The following is a 9,701-nucleotide window of genomic DNA, read 5'->3' as shown; positions in this document are numbered from 1 at the left end:
TAGAACCCCACAAAAACCTAGAAACACCACTTGCAATCCCACAGCAGCGACAGCTTCAGAACTATTTAGACCAGGAACAAGGGAGAAAAATAAAACCGCTTCATCGCGCGCACGGGAAAGCGGCGGAGAAAAGGGTCAGCATTCATAGCCCTCACAGAAAACAGGCATTCTCCTTCCCTTCCTAAAGCCCTCTGTCGGGTCTAAATACCACAGCGCTACCGTGGCAGCATCGAGAGCAGGGAACAACAGCCCTGCCGCTGGACATTTACACAGCAGCATGCATAAACAGAGGGACACGTTTTGCCACGCACAACCCTGAACTTCCTGAAAATTCACGTTGACCAAAAATAGCCACTTGGAACATACTGCCCAACAACATTTGGCAATAAAACTTCAATGTGGTTGACCCACGCAAATTGTTTGGTAACTTGCTATTTGCTTCCTGTTGTTGTTCTTCCTTCGGAAATTCCACTTGCGGCCAAGTTATTCACTACTGCTTCAAGCATTTTCCTTCCTGGGACTACCAGCACATCGACACAGGCAAGTAACTTAACTGCTCCTCTACAATTGTCCAAATTACCATTACAGCCATGAAAGAGGAGTGAAAGAGAAGAAAAGGAGAGCTCAGGCAGCAAGAGAGCTCTGCAGGCTGCCACCACTCAGCATCGCACTCTTCTTTTTAAAAGACACACACGCGCCCCCCACAAAAAAAACAGACCAAAAACCCCATGACCTTGTACCTTTTTTCTTTCAGAGCTCATCCCTGTCTCAGCACGCTGTCTCGTCAAAGTGCGAAGTGCAGACGATCTGTAGCCCAATGACATTTGCGTGGGATGAATACATGCGTTCAGAAGGACTCCAGATCTGTAAGACAGGTGTCGTTTTTGTGGTTTTAATAAACATCACTCAAGTTTAGTGACTGACACGTTTCGGAGGAAACTAATTGTTGTGGTTTAGCCCCGGTCGGCAATTAAGTACCACCCAGCAGCTCGCTCGCCCTCCCCCCCCCCGGTGGGATAGGGGAAAGAATCCAAGGAGCAAAAGTCAGAAAACTCGTGGCCTGAGATAAGAAGAGTTTAAGCATTGGAACAAAAGAAGAAGAAGAATGAATTCTCATGAGAAGGAAAACAACAAGAGAGCAAGAGAGGAACAAAACCCAGGAAAAAACAAGCGATACAACCCCTCACCACCCGCCGACCCATGCCCAGCCACTCCCCCAGCAGCGATCCCTATCCCCCGGCCAACTCCCCCCCCCAGTTTCTATGCTGAGCATGACGCCAGATGGGATGGAACAGCCCTTGGGCCAGTTTCCATCAACGCTTTTGGCTGTGTCCCCTCCCAGTTTCTCGTGCGCCCGGCAGAGCAGGGGAAGCTCAGAAGTCCTTGACCAGTGTAAGCATTTCTTAGCAACAACTAGAACATCAGCGTGTTATCAACATTATTCTCATCCTCAAATCCAAAACACAGCGCTATACCAGCTACTAGGAAGAAAATTAACTCTATCCCAGACGAAACCAGGACACTAATTCACTTTTAAATGTAGCCTCTCCTTGGGGGAAAAAAATGTGTTAGAGACAGAAAGAAAAAAAAATGACGACTCAGGGCTCCCAACCACCATGGAGCAGTGGGGAAATTAACGCCAGTGAAGACAAAGAGCAGCAGCACTGTCATTCTGATCATGGGCTCCAGAGACTCTCCCCGTCTACACCTCGAGCCTAGGAATGACTAGTCCTTTTTTGGAAGGACAAACTTTTTTTTTGTACGTAAAACTCCTAGACCGAAGGCTCCACCGAACAGAATGTGGACTGACGCACAGCACAGCGTGCCATCAACACTCGTATGAAAAAAAAAAATTGAATACAAATCCAATTGAAATGTCAGTTTCCATCGCATTTCACTCGTTATATTTCTACTGGCATCTAGGCGCTCAAAAATTAACTCTACTGACACCATAGATGACTAAAAAGGTAGTTGTGCATATAAAAATAAAAGGCTCTTCTCAACTTGCCCATAAAAGTAGTCTGAACAAACAGAAGAGAAACACTTGACCCTGAAGAAGGTAACAGGCAGCTCTTCATTTCTCCTAGATGAAAGTTCATTCTTTTACCCGAAAGGAGAACATTCGTAACTGCCAAGGGACCAATTCAGGAACGAGGCACGCTCTGTTAACGGCAAGTTTTCATCAGCTTTTCGGCACTGGCAGCACATTTGCCTTTTCTCTGGGTTTCACGTGGAGCATCTGTAGCCTCCCTGAACTCGCAAAGGTTTCTCCCCGCTCCCCCGGCCCCATACGTGCAATTACCTGAGCAGCAAGCGGGATCCACCACGCAGGGTTTTCTTCACGTGACGCAGAAGGTGACACTGGGAAAAGAGGAGACAAAAAATGATCCTGTTTGTCACACCCAGCCAACGGGGAAAGCACAGGGGAGGGTTCTGCCAGAGGGGCCCTGCGGGGCCAGGCCGTGCACCAACCGACCAGCCCCTCTCCCCTTTGCCAGGTACCGGGCAGACGCCGCCGCCTCGTGCGGACGCCTCGCCCGCGCCCCCTCGCAGCGGGGCTGCCCCAGGAGAGCCGGGCCACCCCCACCTCGCTTCCACCCCCAGGAACGGGACCGGGAGACACCCTCTGTGCAGGGAGAGGCGCAGGGCGTGGATTTAATCCCCGAGGGAAGAGGCCAGGCTCCCCGCTGCCAGAAGGGCCGCTCGCCTCCCTGCTGCTCAGAGACGCTTGCTGGGGACAGCCCTGCCTGCGCCCGGCCGCCCTGCAGCCCTGCTGGCGGCGCAGCCCGGCCGACGGATGCTCCGGCGAACAGGCGCTCCAGCTCACGGCCGCTCCCGCTCATTACAGCCACAGGTAACCTCGCCCCTGGCTAACGCATGCTCCAGGCAGCGGACACCCCATCTCCTTCCAGCTCCTCCTTGCCACAGTTCTGGCTAGCTGAAGCTCCAGCTCTGCACCGAAGCTCCTTCTCCTTTCGGCTTCTCGTTTTGGCTTCTCGTTTCGGCTCCTTCTCCTTACCAGCTCCAGCTATTTGCAACAGTCTGGGCTTTGGACAAGGTCGGAAAGCAGTCGCTGTCAGAACTTGAATATTGCTATTAAACATCACCGCTGTACCCTGTGGAAATACCAATTAATTAGTTTGTATGATTAAGTACTTCAGAACTCTTCTCAGCAGCATACAAAGAAGAGCTGGGCTCCAAGAGGGCGTGCGGGGTCTGAAATGCACCCTTCCCCCCCAGAGACCACCTCAGACCTCGAGTCTGGCCCGGGGCACGCCAGCCTCCCAAACTTTGGGGTCCGACGCGACCAGACCCCCACCTCCAGGGAGGCTCCGTGCACCCTGCCCACCCTCCGCTTTCCCCCGCAGCCCCCAATGCCCTCCCACCCCCCTGCCCAAGCAGCCAAACCGGCTTCTGCTTTGGGCCCCCAAACCAGCTCCCATTCCTGAGCCCACAAACCCACCTGCTCAGCCTGTTCTCGAGGCCCAGAAATGCAGCACTTCACCTCTGCTCCTCAGCCCAAAAACACACCACTTGGTCCCCTCTGGCAGGCCCTGAAAACGCACGACTCCAGCTGTTTCCGAGCCCCAAAATCAGCCACGGGAGCCTCTTTTCAAGACCCCGGAACACAAGACCGGCTCTCCGTTTTCAGGCCCCACACCAGCTCACCCTCTCTGCTTTCCGACCCCTTTGCGGTCCCCATGCGTGATGCTGCGGGGTGGGGGGAGCGCAGCCACCCCACAGCCCTGCACCCCCAGGGCCACACACGCAGTTTTGGGGAGCGCTTGGGCACTGCGGAGGGCCCGGCCCCACACCTCTGCGGGGCCGCACCAGCACAGGCAGGGCATCGCTTTAGTGCGGCTGCTTCCGGCTTGCTTTCTCCAGCACCGGTTTGGGGTGCCGGGCCCGCACCCCAAACCCCCCCAGCCCCAAGCACCCCCGCGGGGAGCCGGGCCCAGCCGCCTCCAGGAACCCCCGCCGGCCGCAGCCGCGGCCCTTCCCCGCCGCTCCGGCCACCGGCACCCGCCTGGTGCCGCAGGAGCCTCCCGGGTCGCCGCTGCCCGACCTGCGCCGGGAACGGCAGAGGCTGCCCAGCCCCAACAAGCAGCACCCGAGAGCCACGTGGGGCTGCCCCTACTCCCCCCACTCACAAACGGGCTCGGCCCCAAAACCCCCCGACAAACCCCAGGACAGCGCTCGGCCCGGGGCTGCTTTTTCCCCCGCCAGTCCCAAGAGAACAGGGCCTGCACCCACCCCTATTTAATACCGGGATGGGGAGCAGGACAGAGGACTGGAAGGAGAAAAGCAAGACAAGGGAGAAGACTGAGGTGCCGCCAGAGAATGAAAGGCCGAAAGAAAAGGTCAGAGAGGCAGAGAAATCAAAAGCAAGAGGGACGAGGAGCCCTGCAGAGAGATGGAGCAAGAAAATGCAGGGGCAGTGAGCAGGACAGAGGGACATGACGCGACAGGGCACAGGACATACAGACAGAGAGAGAAAAAGGACAGGGAACAGGACAAAGGGATTGAGAAATAAAGAAAGGGTCAGATTTGTACAAAGAGACCAAGAAGGAAAAATTAAAAAAACGGCCATGGGCTAGAGGACAGAGGCAGAGGAAGAGAAAAAAGGGCCAGGGAGCAGGACAGAGAAGGAGAGAAAGGAAAAAACAGAGAGCCAGCTGGACGGGGAGGTACAGCAAGAAACGAGCAGACAGGCAGCAGGACGGAGAAATAAAGATAGAAAAAACGGGGACAGGAAGCAGGACAGAGGGACAGTGAGAGGAAACAAGGGGCAGGGAGCAGGACAGAGGTGGAGAAAGAAGCGTTGGGGCAGAAGGACAGAAAGAGAAAAACGACAGACAGGAAGAAGGATGGGGGACGATAGAGAGAGGGGAAAAAGAAGGACAAGGAGCAGGACACAGATTGTCAGACAGGGACAGGGAGCAAGACCACGCTCCGGCTTACGCATACAGACCCTGCGGTGCACGCTGGCGGCCTGGCCTGCTGCGGACTACGAGGAGGGATCCTTCCTCGCCCGGAGAGGCGGGCTCTCTCTTGCCTGCAGCGGGAGGCAGCTGCCGGCCGGCTGGCCTTTGATTTCTTCTTCTTTACCCTTCTCTGGCCTCTCCAGCTTCAGCCGCGGCAGCTCCTGTCCACAGCCACCAAGCGCTCCGCCCGTCCATGTTCGCCCCCACGCCGCCAGGAGAGCGAGGCCAGGCACAGACAACCCACGCAAGCCTAAGGCGGGTGCCGTCACCGGCAGCCCCAGGGGAGGAAGGGACAACCGCGGCCTCAGCGCAGCCTCTGGGAGAGGGAAAGAAGAAGCCGCCACCGTTATTACCGCAGATCGCCCCCGGCTGAAGCCTCCCCTTCCGCAGGGGCTCCTGGACACACGCGGAAGGCCAGCTTGCCCCTGGCACGACAGGGCTTGGGGGCGACCGGGGGCTACGGGACAGGCTTCAGGGGAGGGGCTGGAGCTGGGGGCAGCTGCGCGGGGTGGGGGGGCAAGCGGGGCCGGGGGAGGCTCAGGGGGAGCTCTGGAAGCGGGGAGGCGCCCGGCGTCCTCGCCTGGGGGGTGTCCGCCTCCTTCCCCTCTTCCCTTCTCTCAGCTCTCGGGCAACTCCCTGGGGCTGCCCTGACCCAGCTCGCCTCCAGCACACCGGCAGCCTGCCGCAGCGGGCAGTGGGAGGCTTCCCGACCGCAGCCAGAAGACACCCCCACGCCCGCCAGAGGGGCTCGCTCGCCTCACCGGTGCCCCGGGACCCGCGCCCAGCGCGCCGCCATGCCGCTCCCAGGCACCGCGCATGCGCCGGCCGCCGACGGCGCGCCGGATGGGCCAGGGCCGGCGCCCGAACGCCGGGCGGCAGCACCGCGCTGCGGCCGTGCCACGGCACCAGCAGCGGCGAGCACCCGGCGGGTGGCGCCGGCCCAGGGGCGGCACCGGCGCTGCAGACCGGCGCTGCAGTCCCGCGCCGAGCGCCCGCCAGCAGCGCGCACATGGGGTGGCGGCAGCGGCGTTTCCTTACCGGGAGGCAGCATCGAGCGCGGCCGGCGGCGGCGCTTCGCAGGCACCGCAGCAGCTCCTTGCCGTTACCGGCGGACGGCAGCGAGCACGGCGGCACCCCCCCGCACATGCGCGGTGCCGGACCTGCAGTACCGCGCTTCCTCCGCCAGAGGGCGGCAGCGAGCGCGGGCCCCCGCCCCCCCCCCCCGCGCCAAGTGCCCGAGGCCGTTCCCCGCCGGCAGACGGCTGCCAGCCCCAGCAGGCGGCTGCCAGCCCCGGCAGGTACCTGGCGGCCAGCATGGGGCGAGTACGCACCCCGGCGTGCTGCACAGGGCAGCGGGGCTGTCTGGAAGCTCCCTGCCGAAAGACTACATCTCCCGGCATGCCCTGCGACCAACGTGCCCCACCACACGCTGCTTACCCCAGGACTACAGCTCCCAGCATGCTGCGGGCTGCTGCCTTCCCTGGGCTTTAACCCTGTGGGGACACCGTCCCGTACGCCCTCCTCCCCTCACCAGCACCTGCGGGACCCCACTGTGCCTGCGGAGGCCGGCTCGCAGGACCACGCAGGGCTCGCAGGGCCAGCACCACCACCACCACCAGCTCCGCTTCAGGTCCGATGCTTCCCCAGCTGCCCCAAACCCCTCCAGCGCTGCCCACACCTCCGCACGGTCTGGAAGCACTCCACCCCCCACCCCCACCCCCCCGCACGGGGGGGGGGCGGACACCTTTGTGCCGGGACCGCCCTTTTGCAGGACCCCAGCCTAGGTGCTTCCCCAGCACTACCCCTGCCCCCCGGTGAGCCCCAGCGCTCAGGCAGCCCCGCATGTCCATGTGCAGCCTCCCCGCTGCCCCGGTGCATCAGCTTTCCCCCATCCCCTCGGCTTCTGGGCCACCCACGACCCCGGCGCCGCACCCTCCGCTCCTTGGCCCTAGTGCAGGTCTTCCTGGACCCGGTCGCTGTTGCCCCAGCCCCACCTCCCCCTTTGGGTCACCTTCCCTGGGATGTTCCCGGTCGCAGGGACCCCCTCACCCCCCCCGGCCCCATTCACCTGTTCTGTGCTTGCAGCCTCGCTCCTGGTCCCAGCCTGTATTGCTCAGCACTGGCTGTGTTGTCCTGGACCTACCCTCATGGGGTGACGTGAACACCGCACTCCTGGCAGTAGCCCAGCTCAGCAGCCCCCGGCCCCCAGCTGCAGCCCGGGGGACACAGGCACCATAGCCATCGGCCCTGCTGGCCACTCCAGAGGCTTGTCAGCCCCAGGCCCTGGGCCCAGAACTGCATCCCACAGAGAACACAGGCTATTGCCCTTGGCCCCACTGGGGACAGCTGTGGTGGCCGGGACAGCAGAGGGGTGCCCCAGCTCCTGAGGGCAGCTTGCCAAAAGCTCAAGGGAGAGTCCTGGGCTGCACGGGAAGAGAAAAGGGGATGAGAACAAAGGGAGAGCTCTGGAGCGCAACGGTGGGGTGGGAGAAAGCCATCAGCAGGTGACAAGGAAAACATAGGACTCTGGGGGCACAGACAGGTGAAGGGGGGGGGGCCTGGGCCTTACAGAGAGGGAAACAGTTGACCCGAGAGCGCACCAAAAAAGCACTGGCAAAACTCTGGGATGGGAGGAAAGCTAAAGAGGAAGCATGGTGGCATACTGTGTGACAAACACAGGGCCTTGGGACACACGGAAGGACTTGGGGGGAACCCAAAATATGAATTCAGGAGTTCAGAAGGCTCCAGGGCACAGCCGAATACAAACTGGTGCACACCAAAAGGGCTCTGCGGCATGCCATGGGGCTCACTATGGCTGATGGGAAGCAGCCTGCAGCCACCACCAGACCCTATGGAAACTCCCTCTCTCAGCACCATTTGTGCTGGCCCCAGACCTTCCCCCGTATCTCGGGTACTGTAGGTGGCTGCCCCTCAGTGACCTGGTTGGGAATGAAGAGCTCACAACCCCTATTCCTTCAGGTCCTCCTCTCTGTCCCCTCTGTCCACGCTTGCCCCAGCCCAGCCCTTGCCATGCTCCGGCCTCACTCGCCCCTCACCTGCCCAACACACAGGGCTCTCCCCCCCACTAACTGGCACCGCCTCGGCCGAGGGACCCCGCGCCCAAAGCCTGCTTCCAGGCAGGCTGGCGTGCCTGCCCCCCCGCAGCTCCAGCGTGTCTGCAGCTGCAAGAGCAAGGGCGCGTGCGCGGGCCCAGAATGAGGAGCAATCTTGGGTTCCCCAACTGTATTTTACTACTCTTTGTGCGCTGTTCCCACCCAGACCTTCACATGTGCATACCTACCCCAAAAATCTCGTAGCCCTTAGCACCTTCAGTCACTCGCAGCACTGAGGTTCTTCCCCTCTCTCAAGACTTGCTTGTTCTTTCCTTTCTTCTTGTCACACCTCCTCGGCCCTTTCTGTACATTCTTCCTTCAAACAACGTGACTGAAATCAACAAAACGGGTCAAGCAGCTGTCTTCAAGTTGATGCCTCCGATAGGCTTATCCCACAAACCAATCCAACTACTAAGGTCATTGGACAGTTCTAGTTTTAGAGCATTTTTCCAAAGCTTTAAGTGTGGCTCCCTGCTAGGTTACGCGATAAAAAGCTTGTCCCCGTAAACTCCAGGTCACACAGAGGCACCGTGCCAGGTAAGGCACCCCAGTGACCCAGCCAGAGAAACAGATTCCCTGCCCTGGCTCCTGCCAGAGCTGTCCCAGCAGAGCCATCAGCCCCATGCTACGGGGCGACGCTCGTCACAACCAGTAGACGGGAGCGGCTTTCCGGATCACCACACAGCCTGAGAAAGGTTGCTGGCTAAGGATATGGGACGCACGCGGGGACCGCACAGGATGTACTATGGTACCTTTACTGGAGGAACCAGAGGTGGGGAAGGGGAGGTATCGGAGGAGTTTGGGGAGGAACAAGCATCGGCAAAGAGAGGGACGAGGGGATAAAAAGGGCTGGTGGCATGCAAATCGGTTGCTGGTCAGTAGGACTGTCTGGCCATGCCCTGGGCCTGATCAGCAGAGTCTCCTGTCTTCTCATTAACTCCATCTCTAGGTATTTTTGTGAGTGAAAGGTTCTCTGGCTTTGTGTGTGTGTGTGTGCAAGGGCTGAGGCCGAGCGGCCGAGCTGCAGGGCTGAGGTGCAGGGCCCAGGCTGAGTTGTGGGACCTAGGCCGAGCGGCGGAGCTGCGGCCTCGTCCGCGGAGCTGGGCAGGCATCCTAGATGGCACAGAAAAGAACAAGAGCGCTCTTTTTTGGCAACAGAGATCTTAGGAGAGGTGCAATTGCAACAAAGCGAGTCCAAAGGGGGCTCACGGATCTAAAAGCGTGCTGCTCGGAAGGCATCGTGACAGTAGCAGAGGGGTTCTGAGAGGGACAGGCACAAGAAGGCTCAAGGACACAATGAAGAAGTCCAGAGGGGATCTGAACAGACTACAGATGTCCTCAGGGGACCAGGGACTGAACAGAGGTGTCCTAGCTAGCACAGAGGACAACACGAGTGTCCTGGAGATGAAAGATGTCATCGGGAATGGTTCTCGGGAGCAAGAAGGGTGCAAATTGCGCTACAGAGCCACAGAGGGCCGTGGGGCACAAGCACGGCCTCAGGAGGCACGGTGACGGCAGAGGAAGGGTGTCGAGAGAGAGAGAGAGAGAGAGAGAGAGAGAGAGACAGAAGGCGGCTCTGGCACGCAGTGCAAAACTCAAGAGG

The 9,701-nt window shown here is 59.8% G+C and overlaps 1 long non-coding RNA gene across 1 annotated transcript; it reads right to left on the bottom strand.

Moving 5' to 3' along the window:
- Positions 1-1,915: 1,915 nt before the first annotated feature.
- Positions 1,916-5,688, bottom strand: LOC142412067 (uncharacterized). Its single transcript, XR_012776359.1, has 3 exons — positions 4,973-5,688; positions 3,464-3,554; positions 1,916-2,361 (listed from the first exon to the last, which is right to left on the bottom strand). It is a non-coding gene; the product is annotated as an uncharacterized LOC142412067 (long non-coding RNA).
- Positions 5,689-9,701: the final 4,013 nt, after the last annotated feature.

This window comes from Mycteria americana, chromosome 7 (assembly GCF_035582795.1).
Source record: "Mycteria americana isolate JAX WOST 10 ecotype Jacksonville Zoo and Gardens chromosome 7, USCA_MyAme_1.0, whole genome shotgun sequence".
NCBI classification, from domain to species: domain Eukaryota; kingdom Metazoa; phylum Chordata; class Aves; order Ciconiiformes; family Ciconiidae; genus Mycteria; species Mycteria americana.
The sequence above is the reverse complement of the archived record's forward strand: the minus strand, read 5'-3'. Positions and strand labels throughout refer to the sequence as shown.